Below are 16,789 nucleotides of genomic sequence, written 5' to 3' on the forward strand. Positions count from 1 at the left end.
CTGTAAACAATTAGGAGAAAATTAGGACTGCAGATGCTGGAGATCAGAGCTGAAAAATGTGTTGCTGGAAAAGCGCAGCAGGTCAGGCAGCATCCAAGGAGCAGGAGAATTGACGTTTCGGGCATAAGCCCTTCCTGAAGAAGGGCTTATGTCCGAAATGTTGATTCTCCTGCTCCTTGGATACTGCCTGACCTGCTGCGCTTTTCCAGCAACACATTTTTCAGTTCACATCTGTAAACAATGCTTGTTTTCAAGAAAACTTCATCTTGTCATATTTTGTGACAACCTGCCTATTATAAATTCTTATATCCGCATTGATAATGGCACTGTTTATGCAACTCCTCAGCTCCTCAGACTCATGTTTCCCAGTTTCTGTGCTGATACGACAGAGAATATCCATAATCTGACCACAAGTCCCTCCCACTGTTTTCCAAATTTCCGCCAATAACCTTTTTTTATTTAAGAAAATCTTCAAAACAATTAATACTATAACAATAAAAAGGGTGCCAATTCGAATATAACCATCCATCCTTGACATTTAAATGACATTACCATCGCTGAAATGTCCCATTACCAGCTTCCTGAGGGTTACCATTGACCAGCAACTGAGCGGGACCAGTCATTCAAATTGTGTTACTACAAATGCAGGTCCAAAACAGGAAATGTGTTCCAAGTAGGGCTCCTGAGATGGCATCTTCTCTGTTCTCTGTTTATGCCACGATGCTTAGATTGATTCTAATCTAAAATGTAGGATAACAGAGTCTTACATGAATTCATGCAGTTTTTGAGCAAAGTACAATGTAACTCTGCAAGTATAAATTTACCCCACAAATGTATATGTATATATATGTGTGTGTGTGTGTGTGTGTGTCTAGGGTGGGGGGTTGTGAGTGTGAGAGAGAGTGTATATGTGTATGTATGTGAGTGTAGAGTGTCCTAAGTCTGTGAGGGGGTGCATGTGTGTGTGGGAGTGTGTGTCTGCAGGAGTGTGTGCGCGTGTGTGTATTTGGGCTGGGGGGTTGTGAGTGTCTGTGAGAGAGAGTGTATATGTGTGCGCATGTGTGTAGAGTGGTCTAAGTCTGTGACAGGATGCATGTGTGAGTGTGGGAGTGTGTGTGCCTGTAAGGGTATGTGTGAGTGTCTGTGTGCTTGTCTGCGTATACGTGTGTGTGTGTAGGAATGTCTGTGTGTGTGTGTATAATGCAATGGTGGTCACCTGTAGTGTGACATGAACCTAAGGTCCCAGTTGAGGCCCTCTCTATGGGTACTGAACTTAGCTATCAGCCTCTACTCAGCCACTTTTCACTGCTGCCTGTCCCAAAGTCCGCCTTGGAGGATGGGCCATTCTCAGTCCAACACTGGCATCTTCAAATCTGACCATTGTCTCATAGACATCCTCACAGGGAGTTAACAACTTCAATACCTTATCTGGGCCAATAACACCAGTTGTTAAAGTGTCACTTTTAAAAAACGTTTTGCAATTTACATATGAAAGAACTGAAACCAACCTGGTCATTTTAAAAGATGAGAGACTTAACAAACAAGCCAAGCCTTTTTAAATATGTAATTTCAATTACATCACACTGTACACTTTTGCGATAAATTCTGTGTCTTACAATCTTATTCTCCACAATCACTTGATGAAGGAGCAGCGCTCCAAAAGCTAGTGCTTCCAAATAAACCTGTTGGACTATAACCTGGTATTGTGTGAGTTTTAACTAAAGATCAACTAGATTATGAACAGACGGGAAATTCTGGAAGGACAGTTTAGTAATCTTTATTCGTTGGTGCTGTTTGTTGAGATGATCTTTATAACTTTTCCATTAATCAGCACATTGCTTTCATCATGTTCTCCAGAAACTTTCACTGGTTGGAAAGTGACACAAGGTGGCTGGTTCCCTTATGAAAAGTCCCTGACATATCAATTAAAAGTCACAGTGCACAACAGCTGTTGTTGGAAAGATAAACTGATTTTCTTCAGGTTTACTGTGAGATTTGATTGCAGAGAACAGAGTGACCACTCCTGAGCTGTGGAGCAACTGAACATTTCACATTCTCTCTCTGTAAATTGCTACCAGCTCCATCTGTCCAGTTACCTGAGAACCGATCATTGACAGGCAAAAATTGACAGTCTGACATGAATAATTGGTGACTGGACCACAGGACCATAAACTTCATGTTGCCAGTGAAAGCTTGATCTATACATCACTTGGCTGCAAATTGCCCACAAATCAAACTTTATTTGTTGTTTGGTCATACAGTAGTTTACACGATGCCTTACACAATGTCAGGTTACTGTCTTTCAGATCTGTAGCTATTCTCTCAAACTCTGGTTTTTAAACCAACTGTTTCTCATTTCAGTCCCCAATAAAAGATGGGGTCCTTACAGTCATAAATGTCAGATATAAACATCCATATTTACCCTGTTGTAACAAAGTGCAGACTGAACACAAGACTGAGAAGTTAAATGAAACTGCAGTACTCCTCCTTCCTGCTAATGACCTCAAAAGGTCAACTAACCATCTATGTCCTCAGGTTAAAATGTTACTCATCAGGAAACTAAAAGACTTGTAAAGGATATATTATTTTCTCTTTCTTTTTATCTTGATCTTGTAGCTCTGGGTGTGTAAGACAGTCCAAGTAATTGCCAAAGCCCACATTTTTATAGATAACCTATAATAATCCTTTTTTTCATTCAGAAAAAGATTTGTGAAGGGTCCCTTACAATAAAGTCATTGACTGTCTTTAAACTCGAGAAACTTACTATTGCAACCAGCTGAGAAAGAGGGAATTGGCTCACCTTTGATCACTTGAACATGATTGTGCAAATACTAAGGCTACTGCTAAGTTTAAACTGTAAGATGGCACCTTTCCCATTTTCTGACTTTTTTTCTTCTTTAGGTGCATGTTCCACTTTGCCAAGTTGATGGAGGAAGAATCCCAAGCACCTCAGGTAGAATAATTTATCAAGAGCGTAAAATTCCTGTCATGCACCTCTTCACTCAACTTTTATGTCACTAAGTGTTCCTTTATAAAATGGAATCAACCTTTTTGGGCAGGTTATGACAAAGTGACAGCTCAGGTCAACTCAGATGGCCGAGCCCAGAAGTAGGGTAACTACCACTTGTCACAGGCCCCTCTATTGTGTTCCTTCATGTATATTCAAGTTACCATCTTATCGATGGCCTGCAGTTTTAATTAGGTAAAAACAATGACTGCAGATGCTGGAAACCAGAGTCTAGATTAGAGTGGTGCTGGAAAAGCACAGCAGTTCAGGCAGCATCCGAGAAGCAGTAAAATCGATGTTTCGGGCAAAAGCCCTTCATCAGGAAGGGCTTTTGCCCGAAACATCGATTTTACTGCTCCTCAGATGCTGCCTGAACTGTTGTGCTTTTCCAGCACCACTCTAATCTAGACTGCACTTTTAATTGATATGATTAACACTCATTACTTGGGTGTTGATTCAAGCCCTTGCTGGTTAGCTTTCTTCTGGTTGACAATCTTAGAGTCATCGAGTTATAAAGGTATACAGCATGGGAACAGACCCATTACTTCTTCAGAAAACTTAATCAACTTTGTGAGACATGATTTCCTAAACATAAAGCCATGTTGATGATCCCTAATCAGATTTTGCCTTTCCAATTACATGTAAATCCTGTCCATCAGGATTCTTTCCAAACAATATTCCCATCACCAATGTCAGTCTCACTGGTCAATAGTTGCCTGGCTTTTCCTTACCACCTTTCTTAAATAGTGGCACCAAGTTAGCCAACCTCTAGTCTTCTGGCAGCTCATCTGTGGCTATCGATAATACAAATACCACTGCAAGGGGCCCAGCAATCACTTCCCTAGCTTCCCACAGAGTTCTCAGGTACAGCTGATCAGGCCCCAGGGATTTATCCACCCATATGTATTTTAAGACATCCAGCACCTTCTACTCTGCAATATGAACATTTTTCAAGATGCCTCTATCCTTCCTGATGGAAAATATTTGTTCAGTATCTCCTCTATTTCCTATGGTTCCACAGATAGGTGGCTTTGCTGATCTTTAAGGGGCCCTATTCTCTCCCCATTTATCCTTTTATCCTTAACGTATTTGTGAAATCCCTTTGGATTCTCCTTACCCCTATCTGCCAAAACTGTCTCATGTCCCCTTTTTGCCTTCCTGATTTCCCTCTTAAGTATACTCCTAATGTCTTTATACTCTTCTAGGGATTCACTCTAACTCTGCTATAGCTCAAATCCTCCAACCCTGGCAACAGCTTTGTAAATCTTTTCTGAATCCTTTCAAGTTTCACAACATCCTTCCGATAGAAAGGAGAAGAGAATTGCATGCAATATTCAAATAGTAGGCTAACTAATGTCCTGTACAGCCGCAACATGACCTGACATATGTTTCCTTCTTTTCTTTGACCAAAATCTTAATTTTTCTTGTCATCCCGCATTCCCTACAATTATCAGTCTTGCCCTTCACCCTAACAGGAACATACTGTCTTTGGATCCTCATTATCTCATTTTTTTAAGTGCTTCCCATTTGCAAGCTGTCTCTTTACCTGGGAATATCCACTCCCAATCAACTTTTAAAAGTTTTGCCTATTACGGTCAAAATTGGCTTTCTCCAGTTTAGAACCTTAACTTTTAGAATTTTTAACTTTTGCATCGCTATTCTAAAACAAATAGAATTATGATCACTGGCCCCAAAGTATTCTCCCACTGACATCTAAGTAACCTGCCCTGCCTTATTTCCCAAGAGTAGGTTAAGATTTGCACATTCTTGAGTAGGTACATTCACACACTGAATCAGAAAATTTTCTTGTACACACTTAACAAATTCCTCTCCACCTAAACCCTTAACACTATCACAATGCCAGTTAATGTTTGGAAAATTAAAACCCCTGACCATACCCACCCTATTGTTCTCACAGATAATGAAGATCTCCTTACAAATTTGTTTCTCAGTTTCCTACTGACTATTGGGGGGTTGGGGGTTGGTGGTGTTGGTGGGGGTGGGATGGGGGAGGGGTGGGGGATAAATAATACAATCCCAATAAGGTGATCATCCCATTCATAGTTCTCAGTTCCACACAAACAACTCCCCTCAATATAGTTATACAGATGTACAACACAGAAACCATAGAGATGTACAGCATGGAAACAGATTCTTCGGTCCAATTTGTCCATGCCGACCAGATATCTCAATCCAATCTTGTCCCACCTGCCAACACCCGGCCCATATCCTTCCAAACCCTTCCTATTCATATACCCATCCAGATGCCTTTTAAATATTGTAATTGTACCAGCCTCCACCACTTCCTCTGGCAGCTCATTCCATACACGTACTGTCCTCTGTGTGCAAAAGTTGCCCCTTAGATCTCTTTTATATCTTTCCCCTCTCACCCTAAACCTATACCCTCAAGTTCTGTATTTCTCCCATCCCAGGAAAAAGACTTTGTCTATTTATCCTATCCATGACCCTCATGATTTTATAAATGTCTAAAGGTCACCCCGCAGCCTCTGACGCTCCAGGGAAAACAGCCCTAGCCTCTTCAACCTCTCCCTATAGCACAAATACTCCAACCCTGGCATCATCTTTGTAAATCTTTCTGAACCCTTTCAAGTTTCACGACATCCTCTCGATAGGAAGGAGAACAGAACTTCACACAATATTCAAATAGTGGCCTAACCAATGTCCTGTACAGCTGCAACATGACCTCCCAACTCCTGTACTCAATACTCTGACCAATAAGGGAAAGCGTACCAAACACCTTCTTCACTATCCTATCTGTCTGTGACTCTACTTGCAAGGAGCTATTAACCTGCACTCCAAAGTCTCTTTATTCAGCAATACTCCTGAGGACCTTACTATTAAGTGTATAAGTCCTGCTAAGATTTGCTTTCCCAAAATGCAGCACCTCACAGTTATCTAAATTAAACATATTCCCAAGAATATTCCCCCTAATTACAGTCATAATGTCATCTTGATTCAAAAATACCACTCCTCTCCTTCCTTGCCCCATCCCCCCCTTCAATCCTTCCTTTAGCATCTATATCTTGGAACATTAAGCTCCAGTCCTGTCCATCCCTGAACCACGTCTCTGTAATTGATATGACATCCCAGTACTATGTTTCTAACCATGTCCTGAGTTCATCTACCTTACCTGTTAGGCCTCTTAAGTTGAAATAAATGCAGTTTAATTTATCAGTCCTACCTTGTTTTCTACTTTGGTAATGCCTGCGCTGTCTGTTTGACTTACTGTTTTTTGCCCCAACTGTACCAGTCTCAGACTGATCACTTTCCTCACTATCTCCCTGGTATTCTCACCTCTCCCACCCCACTACATTCGACCCTCCAGAGCAGCTCTAGCAAATCTCCCGCCAGTATATTAGTCCCCTTCCGATTCAGGTGTGATTGTCTTTCTGATACAAATTACTTTTACCCCAGAAGAGATTTCAATGATCCAAAAATGTGAAGCCTTCTCCCTGCACCAGCTCCTCGGCAACGCATTCATCTGTTCTATCATCCTGTTCCTACCCTCACTAGCTTGTGATACTGGGAGTAATCCAGATATTACTATCCTTGAATACCTATTTTTGAAATTCTTGCCAAACTTCTGATATTCTCTCCTCAGAATCTTGTCCTTTTTACTTCCTATGTCGTTAGTTCCAACGTGTACAATGGTCTGCCTGCTCTCTCTCCTTTGAGAATATTATTGAATCTTCCTTCGCCTTTTACATTTCCCCTTTTGCTTCCATTGTGCACACTTAACATTTGTTATTCTATAAGATTTTCCTTATATTTATCATTAATCTCCATATCTTATATCTTTAATCATATATCTTTGAAAAAGAAATTATAGAGTCAGAGATGTGCAGCGCAGAAACAGACCCTTCAGTCCAACTCGTCAATGCCGATTAGATATCCCATCCTATACCAGTCCCATTTGCCAGCACATGGCTCATATTCCTCTAAACCTTTCCTATTCATATACCCATCCAGATGCCTTTTAAATGTTGCAATTGTATCAGCCTCCACCACTTCCTCTGGCAACTCATTCCATAATTTCTTTGTAAGTGTCTGTTATGAATTAATCCTTTGTTATTCCAACGATTATCAATGAACCAATTGGCAACATGAAAGTCAGTGTTAACGGACAGGAAATAATAATAGAAAGACACAAAATAATATACTTTACTGACTGCTTCACAAGTTAAAGTTAACATAATAAATCAGTGAAACATTTTCAGGACTTTTCACTCGTGACCAGAATTTTAGCAAATCTTACTCTTCAACTGATTTACATAAAATTGAGATTTACTGAAGCATTTAAAGAATCAGATGTGCACAATTTGTGAAGGAACTGTCAACTGTGCAATGTAATCGGATCTATTTTTTACAAATTCTGGAATGTTAAAGTACTACTTGCATGCCACCATCTGGTGAAGTGCAGCTTTCAGAATAATATTCAAAATGTCACAAAACATATAATTCTTCAGCGTCTTTAGTTAAATAATTTCCATTTTATACATATACTCAGTACAATGGTTAAGATTAGTTTATATCTCCCGTGGAATGTTTCTGGAGTTGAATACATTTGAAAAGATGCATTTGAAAAGACAGAATTGAAACAATGCTTTGGAGGCGCCAGTGGTGGACTGGGGGAGGGGGAACAAAGTTAAAGATCACACAACACCAAATTATAGTTCAACAGGTTTATTTGGAAACACTAGTATTTGGAGCGCTGCTCCTTCATCAGGTGGTGTCAAATAAACATGTTGGACAATAACGTGGTTGTGTGATTTCGAACTTGAGACAAGGCTTGTTACATATTAGCACTAGCACGAAGCCCACTTATTTCCACCTCTTTAAAATCACATGAATGTAATTCTGCCTCAGCTCATTTATTGCTGAAACCCCCATCCATGCCCTTGTTAACTCCAGTCTTGACGAATCAACCCATCCATGTCCATCCTCTTGCTGTGTTCTAATATCCTTAAGCTTAAGATCATCCAGAATCTGCCACCCATATACTAGCTTGGAGCAAGTCCGATTCATCCATCATTCTTGACTCCAATAGTCTACGATTAAGCGATGCCTGTATTTTAAAATTAACATCTTTATTTTTATATTCCTCCAGAGCTTTGCTACTATTCAGCACCCCCACCATCACTGTAACCTTTCCAAGCCTGACCACTCCCTATGACAATGTGCCTCTTGAACAGACACAACTTTAATTTCTCTAATAGTGAATTGCTCTGCTATGAAATTCCCACTCTGCCTCTCTTTTCTCCCCACTATGACTGTCTAATATATACTTCTTGGACTAAGAATTAGGCCATTTACTGCAATGTCTCCTTTCTAGATTGGTGTCCGGCTTTATGATAAACACACTGACAAACAACTTGGATTATTTCCCCGTCTCAAATGTGCCAGATGATATGTTGCTGCGGTTGTATTTGATAACCCCCTAATTCTTTTGTTTACAAATAGAGCCGTGTTGGCACATGTTGACCTTCAGATATCCTGATTTTAAGGAATTCAAGATTCCCAAATATCCCTTGATTACTTACTGTAAGGTATTTACTGCCAAGTTCACAGATTATCGTTAAATTTCGTTAAGCTACCTTAATTTAAAACTACTGTCAAGTACCACAAAAACAGATGCAAAGAAAGGAACATGTATGTTACATAAGGAACTTCCTTTTTCCCACCAAGAAGGGACAGTGGTGATGTAGAGCAAAATATATATTGGGATAACTTGAGAATTGTACACGAGGATTTGTCTTTCCACCTGATCCAATGTAATGTGAAGGGAAATGTGGACAGTGAGAGGTATTCACAAACATTCTCACCAAAGGAAATTATTATTGGATTAAAATGTTTTTTCCAAACTAAGTGAAGAATTTAATGCCCATAATATTTCAGACATCAACATGTGGCAAGGAAAAGACACCCGTAAATTGCAAACCACCACTTGTTTGTGGACAATTTGTACTCTCGACTTTTAATCTTATGAAAATAATAGCTTGCTATCCTGGTGATGCTATTCCCTCTCCCTTACTCACTCTCAGTTCATGTTCACACAGCATCTCGAAGATAATGAAACGTTCCAAGGTGCTTCACAGGAGGTATTATAAAAGAAGGTGTTTGGTTTGCTTTCGTTTATTGGTCAGAGTGTTGAGTACAGGAGTTGGGAGGTCATGTTGTGGCTGTACAGGACATAGGATAGGACTCTGTTGTAATATTGCGTGCAATTCTGGTCTCCTTCCTATCGGAAAGATATCATGAAACTTGAAAGGGTTCAGAAAAGATTTACAAGGATGTTGCCAGGGTTGGAGGATTTGAGCTATAGGGAGAGGCTGAACAGGCTAGGGCTGTTTTCCCTGGAGCGTTGGAGGATAAGGGTAACCTTATAGAGGTTTACAAAATTGAGGGGCATGGATAGGGTAAATAGACAAAGTCTTTTCCCTGGGGTTGGGGAGTCCAGAACTAGAGGGCATAGGTTTACAGTGAGAGGGGAAAGATATAAAAGAGACCCATGGGGCAACGTTTTCACACAGAGGGTGGTACGTGTTTGGAATGAGCTGCCAAAGGAAGTGGTAGAGGCTGGTACAATTGCGACATTTAAGAGGCATTTGGATGGGTACATGAATTGGAAGGGTTTGGAGGGATATAGGCCGGGTGCTGGCAAGTGTGACTAGATTGGGTTAGGATATCTGGTCGGCATGGACGGGTTGGACTGAAGGGTCTGTTTCCATGCTGTACATCTCTATGACTCTATAAGACATCCATAACAGTATGTCAGGTGATCAAATGCTTTGTTAACGACATAGGTTTTAAGCAGCATCTTCAAGGAAGAAAGTGAGAGAGAGATAGAGAGCAGGAACTTCAGAGATTTACAACAAATTGAATCCCAAAATATTAAAGCTGCAAAATGAGGGTGAAAGTTTAAATACTGCAAATTCTGGTCTGACAAAAGTGAAAATAACTAATTTATGTTGGAATATTGCATTTTTGGTATCTTGTGGTGATTGTAAATTATGTAAGAAGAAAACAAGATCATTTTCGCATCGCATCTACTCCCGCTAATCATTGGGAAACAAATGATGTTGTTTATGCAAAGTCTACCACATTTGCAATGAGGCAGACTTGATAAGGGTGCTTACGTTGAAGAAACTCTCAGGAGGTAGTGATCATAACACGATTGAATTTCCTCGCAATTTGAGAGAGGGAAGATTAAATCAGAGGTAATGGTATTTCAGCTGAATAAAGGCAACTACAGAGGCATGAGGGAGGAGCTGGGTAGAATTGACTGGGAGAGCAGGAACAACAATGGCAGGAGTTTCTGGGACTAAGTCAGGAGACACAGCAGAGATTCATCCCGAGGAAAAAGCAACATGGTACAAGGAACATGAGACAACCAAGGCTGACAAGGAAGTCAGGAACAGCATAAAAGCAAAAGAGAAAGTATATAATGTGGCGAAGGGCAGTGAGAAATCAGAGGATTGGGAAGCATACAAAGACCAACAGAGGGCAACAAAAAAAAGAAACAAGATGGGAGAAGATTAAATATGAGAGTAAGCGAGCCAGTAATATAAAGGAAGATGGTAAACATTTATTCCAATATATAAAGGACAAAAGAGAGGCAGTTGTGGACATTAGGCTACTGAAAAATTATGCTGGAGAGATATTAGTGGGCAGCAAGGAAATGGCTGAGGAACTGAATAATTACTTCGCATCAGTCTTCATTGTGGAAGACATGAGTAATATTCCAAAAACTCAAGAGAGTAAGGGGGCAGAGCTTAGTATGATGACTATCACCAATGAGAAAGTGCTAGAAAACTGAATGTACTGAAGGTGGATAGATCACCTGGGCCAGATGGACTATACCCCAGAGTTCTCAGGGAGATAGCTGAAGAGATAGTAGAGGAGTTAGTGATGATCTTTCAGGAATCACTAGAATCAGGGAGGGTCCAGTAGGACTGGAAAATTGTTAACGTGACACCCCTGTTTAAAAAGGGAGTAAAACAAAAGAGAGAAAATGACAGACCGATTAGCCTAACCTCAGTCATGGATGAGATCCTGGAATCCATTATGAAGGATGAGATTTCTGAATAATTGGAAGTGTGTGGCAAACTAGGGCAAAGTCAGCATGGTTTCATCAAGAGGAGATCGTGCCTGACAATTCTGCTAGAATTCTTTGAGGAAGTAATGAGCTGGTTAGACCAAGAAGAGCCAATGGATGTTATCTACCTAGACGTCAAGAATGCCTTTGACAATGTGCTGTATAGGAGGCTACTGAGTAAGATAAGGACCCATAGTGTCACAGGCAAGGTGCTAGCAGGGAAGCTTGCGGCCTGGTAGAAAGCTGTATGTGGGGATAAACGAGTACTGCTCAGGATGGTAGCAGGTGACTAATGGTGTTCTGCAAAGCTCAGTGTTGGAACCACACCTTTTCACTTTATATATCAACGATCTAGATGAAGGAACTGAGGGCATTCTGCTTAGTTTGCAGATGATATAAAGATAGGTAAAGGGACAGGTAACATTGAGGAGGTCGGGAGGCTGCAGAAGGATTTGGACAGATGAGGAGAGTGAACAAAGAAGTGGCAGATAAAGTACAATGTGGGAAAGTGTGAGGTTATGAACTTTAGTCGGAAGAATAGAGGCATGTGCTATTTTCTAAATTCAGAAGTCTGAAGTGCAAAGAGACCTGAGAGTTCTCATCCAGGATTCTCTCAAGGTAAACTTGCAGGTTGAGTCAGTAGTTTGGAAGGCAAATGCAATGATGCCATTTCCTTTGAGAGGACTTGGATATAAAAGCAGGGATGTACTTTTGAGGCTCTTTAAGGCTCTGGTCAGGTCACATTTGGAGTATTGTGTGTAGGTTTGGGCACAACATCTCAGGGAGGATGTAATGGCCCTGGAGCATGTTCAGAGGTGGTTCATGAGGTTGGTCTCAGGTATAAAAAGCTTAATCTGTGAGGAACATTTGAGGACTCTGGGTCTATACTGTTTGGAATTTAGAAGGATTAGGGGGATCTGAATGAAACATACAGAATACCGAACAGCCTGGATAGAGTAGATGTTGGGAAGATTTTTCCATTGGTCAAAGACACTAGGAGTGAAGGGAAGACCTGTTAGAATAGAGATAAGGAGAAACTTCTTCAGCCAGAGAGTGGTAAATCTCTGGAATTCATTGCCACAGAAGGCTGTGGAGGCCAGGTCATTAAATATATTTAAGGCAGGTTGAGTATCAAGGGGGTTACAAGGAGAAAGTGGGAAATGGGCTGAGACACTTGTCAGCTATGATTGAATGGCAGAGTAGACTCGATAGGCAGAATGGTCTAATTTCTGCTCCAATGTCTTATGGTCTTATTTCAGGATGAATCAATGTGGTGATTTAATATTGGTGTCATACTTACAGTTGTAAGTGCTTGTAAATGCTACCGCCATAGAATTAGGACAGCACAACAGTTTGAATGGTAACACTTGTGCATTGGACTTATTCTTTTTAATGTCACTTAAATTATTTTCATTTCATGGTGCGTGCTGCCACTTGAAGAATAATTGTAGTTTCCTTGTGAACTTTACAAAATGTTGACAGAACAAAGCACAATATCGAGGAAAAAAGATCAGTACTTCTCATTCGGGTGTTATGTTTTAATTGGTCTCCACAGTATTCAGCATTTTATCTATTAAGTGAGTTTTCACTTTCAATAAATTCATTGCAATTTATTTTCAAGTTAATGGATAAAATATAGTAAATGCATTAAAGAGACACGCAGTTGATTAATTTAGTAACGAAAAATAATCTATCTTAATTCAACTTTATCCAATACTTCCTGCCGAGAAAGGAATTTAGAAAAAAATAGCTGACGTGATGCAAACATTGGTAGCTTTGATAAATGAGGAGAAGCTTATTCTGAAGAATAAAAAAGGATCATCTGTAAACATTCAGTACAAAACTGGTGTGGGGGATGAATAATGAGACCCAGGAATTCATAGTTCAAGTGTAGGCAAGTAAAGCGATTTAAAAAAACGTAACTATATGTTGGGATGTATACACAAGGCATATTGTATAGGATTAATATATCAAAGTTAGGTAGTACTGAATTTCAGTATTGTTGAAAGAATTTGTATGTTCTCAAAACTTTGTCTTGCACCCATCAGCACAATTTGCAAGAATACCAAATCCACTCACCAGTCAGCCAGCATCCAATCAGTACGCAAGTCTCCTACAATGTTCCGCTTTACATTAGATTACCAATGTCGGAGTATTCTCCTAATGCGTGCAAGATGAAAAGCTTTGGCAAACATATCTTTTTCAACAATACTGAAGCAGTCCTGTTAAATTTATACATGGCAATGGGGAGAATCTGATTACAGGAGTATAATTCAGAATCAGAACTTCAAAAATATAATTCAGAATGCAGACTTGGAGATTCTGGGACTATTTTCTTGGCAGTAGAAAAGGCTTCAGCAGAATTTAATACAAGATTTTAAAAGTATGCAGAATTTAATCAAAATTAATTAAAATATAATTTACCTGATCATCAATGAAATATAATTATTACTTTTAAAGGGATATGGCCAAATGCTGGCAAATGGGACTAAATTAATTTATGATATCTAGTAGGCATGGATGAGTTGGACCGAAGGGCCTGTTTCCATGCTGTACAAGTCTGTGATTATATGGCTGTCATTGAAAACTCTTATGACAGTGAGATGAGAACTAAAACTTAGCAGTATTAACAGCTATTCTACTCATAGCCCTGTGACTTCCTATATTTCCATTTTTCTCTTCAGATGGTCGTCACCTTCCTCAAATTTTTTATTTGACACAGCACTCCTTATGCTAGAAAATGAAACAATGTTGAATTACGCAGTACAATGTTGGAACAGGCACCAATGGCTGAATGGTCTCGTCCAGCACTCTAAGCTTGTATGGTTTCCCAGTGAGCTACATTGGAACTTAATCACCGTGACTTCAAATCACTTATTCTCAAACCCCAGTATGATTTTGCCCAACCATGTTACTTTGTCCAGTCCTATAGCCTCAGTCCAAACTTTGAATTCTGGTCTGCACATATCTAAACACAACAAGTGAGGATAGAGTCTTGAGTCATGTTCCCACACTATGAATTCATTCTCACCAGAACTTTAAAAACATTTCAGTGTGCATTTGACTACTTATTGCACAACTCCCCTGTCAGAACCTAAACTTCCAAGTCAACTGAAAGGTTTTCAATTGTTAAAGGTCCTGCGTAAATTGCATCCTTTAATATAAAATAAACAATTGCCTTTTTTTATTAACATTCAATTTAAGAACAATGTGCATGTTTTCTGCATCTTCTTGCCTTTTCATATTTGAGAGATGTAATCTTTTATCTAACCTAAATCAGATAAGGATGGCAGAATCCCTTCCCTAAAGGACGTTAGTGAACCAGCTGGGATTTTACAATAATCAATGACAACTTCATATAATTTTCAATTATAAAAAAATGATTGATTGAGTTTAACTTTCACCAGCTGCCCTTGTGGGAATTGTACCTATATCAATGAGCATTTGCCTCAGCTTCTAGATTACTGGCCTAGTTACACTATCACTATTATTGTTTCCACCTGATTATGACCAAACAATCTAATGGTCTGCAAGAGGGTCTTGTGGTGCAGTGATGGTGTCCCTATCTCTGAGCCAGGATACCCTTGTTCAAATCCCAGCTGTTTCAGAGGCATGCAACATCTCTGAACAGGGTGATTATGATTATGTACTTACCTCTTTGGCAGAAAGCCTAGATTCAAGTCCCACCTTCTCTGGATAAGTGCAATAAAGTCTCTGAGCAGGTTGATTAGGAAAATTTCTAGTCTGTTACGAAGGGCTCCTGTGGCACAGTGATAGTGCTTCTATCTTTGAGCCAGATGACCTGGGTTTCTGGTCCACTTGATCCAGAGATGTGCCATAACATGGAATATACAAGATTGGCCATCGATGTTGCACCAACCTGTGGAAACAATCTGAAGCCTATCTAACTGCATGATTCCATTTTCATTCATATGTCTATCCAATGACCATTTAAATGCCCCAAAAGTTGGTGAGGCTACTACTGTTGCAGGCAGGGTGTTCCACACCACTGCTACTCTGAGTAAAGAAACTACCTCTGGCATCTGTCCTATATCGATCACCCCTCAATTTAAAGCCATGTCCCCACACGCTAGCCGTCACCACCCGAGGAAAAAGGCTCTCACTGTCCACCTATCTAACCCTCTGATCATCTTATATGTCTCAATTAAGTCATCTCTCAACCTTCGTCTCTTTAACGAAAATAGCCTCAAGTCCCTCAGCCTTTCCTCATAAGACCTTCCCTCCAAATCAGGCAACATCCTGATAAATCTCCTCTGAACCCTTTCCAAAGCTTCCACATCATTCCTATAATGCAGTGGCCAGAAATGTTCACAAAACTCCAAGTGCGGCCACACCAGAGTTTTGTACAGCTGCTGCATGACCTCATGGCTCCGAAACTTAATCCCTCTACCAATAAAAGCTAACATACCGTAAGCCTTCTTAACAACCCTATCAACCTGTTTGGCAACCTTTTAGGGAATCTATGTACACGGACATCAAGATCTCTCTGCTCATTTACACTACCATTAGCCAAGTACTCTTTATTCCTGTTGCTCCTTTCAAATTGAATCACTTCACACTTTTCCACATTAAACTCCATTTGCCACCTCTCAGCCCAGCACTGCAGCTTATCTATGTCCCTCTGTAACCTGCAGCATCTTTCTGCACTATCCACAACTCCACCAGCCTTAGTGTTATCCGTAAATTTACTAACCCATCTTTCTATGCCCTCATCGAGGTCATTTATAAAAATGACGAACAATAGTGGCCCTAAAACAGATTCTTATGGTACACCAGTAGTAATTGAACTCAGGATGAACATTTCCCATGAACCTTATTTCCCCTTCCCCCACCTCATCCCAGCTCCAGCCTTCCAGCTCAGCACCACTCTCATGACCTGTCCTACCTGCCTATCTTCCTTTCCACTTATCCACTCCACCCACCTTCATCCCCACCCCCATTCACCCATTGTACTCTATGCTACTTTCTCCCCACCCCCATTCCCCTCTCATTTATCTCTCCACTCTGCAGACACCCTGCCTCTATTCTTGATGAAGAGCTTTTGCCCGAAACATTGCTTTTCCAGCACCACTCTGATCTAGACCCCGATCTCCCATCAACCACCGACCTCTGCCTTCTTTCAGCTCGCCAATTTCTCATCATGTCCGTACAGATTGATTGAAAAAAAAGAATAGTCTGTTACGATTACATGTGATGTTATGACTTTACAAGCCATATCTCAGAATGAAATCTGGCTTGATAGATTGTATTTTTGAAAAATTAAACCTGATTCTCTCACTGACTCATTCATACAAGGCTGCAGATTTTGTTTTAACAATAAAACAGACATTTATTAGACAAAATAAACAAAATACAGTGAAAGTCATCACAGCTCTGCACTCATTAGAGAGACAACCAGTCATGGTTTATCCAAGGGGGTCATCATGCCTCAGCCAAGGGTCAAAATTGAAGGAGTCTTTCATGGTAACGTTCTCCGAAGCAGGAATTGAGCTCATGCTGGCATCACAAACCAGTCATCCAGCCAACTGAGCTTTTTGGAAAGACTGATTGACCAACACTCAAATGCCATTCGTTTGAAATCCAAATTCATCTAAAAAAGCAATAATGTATCAGAAACATTTCATCAGAAGTGAGTTTGGTTGTGA

The sequence above is a fragment of the Chiloscyllium plagiosum genome, unplaced genomic scaffold (assembly GCF_037043375.1).
Source record: "Chiloscyllium plagiosum isolate Xiang-an unplaced genomic scaffold, Cpla_swu_hap1 HiC_scaffold_2, whole genome shotgun sequence".
In the NCBI taxonomy this organism is placed as follows: Eukaryota; Metazoa; Chordata; class Chondrichthyes; order Orectolobiformes; family Hemiscylliidae; genus Chiloscyllium; species Chiloscyllium plagiosum.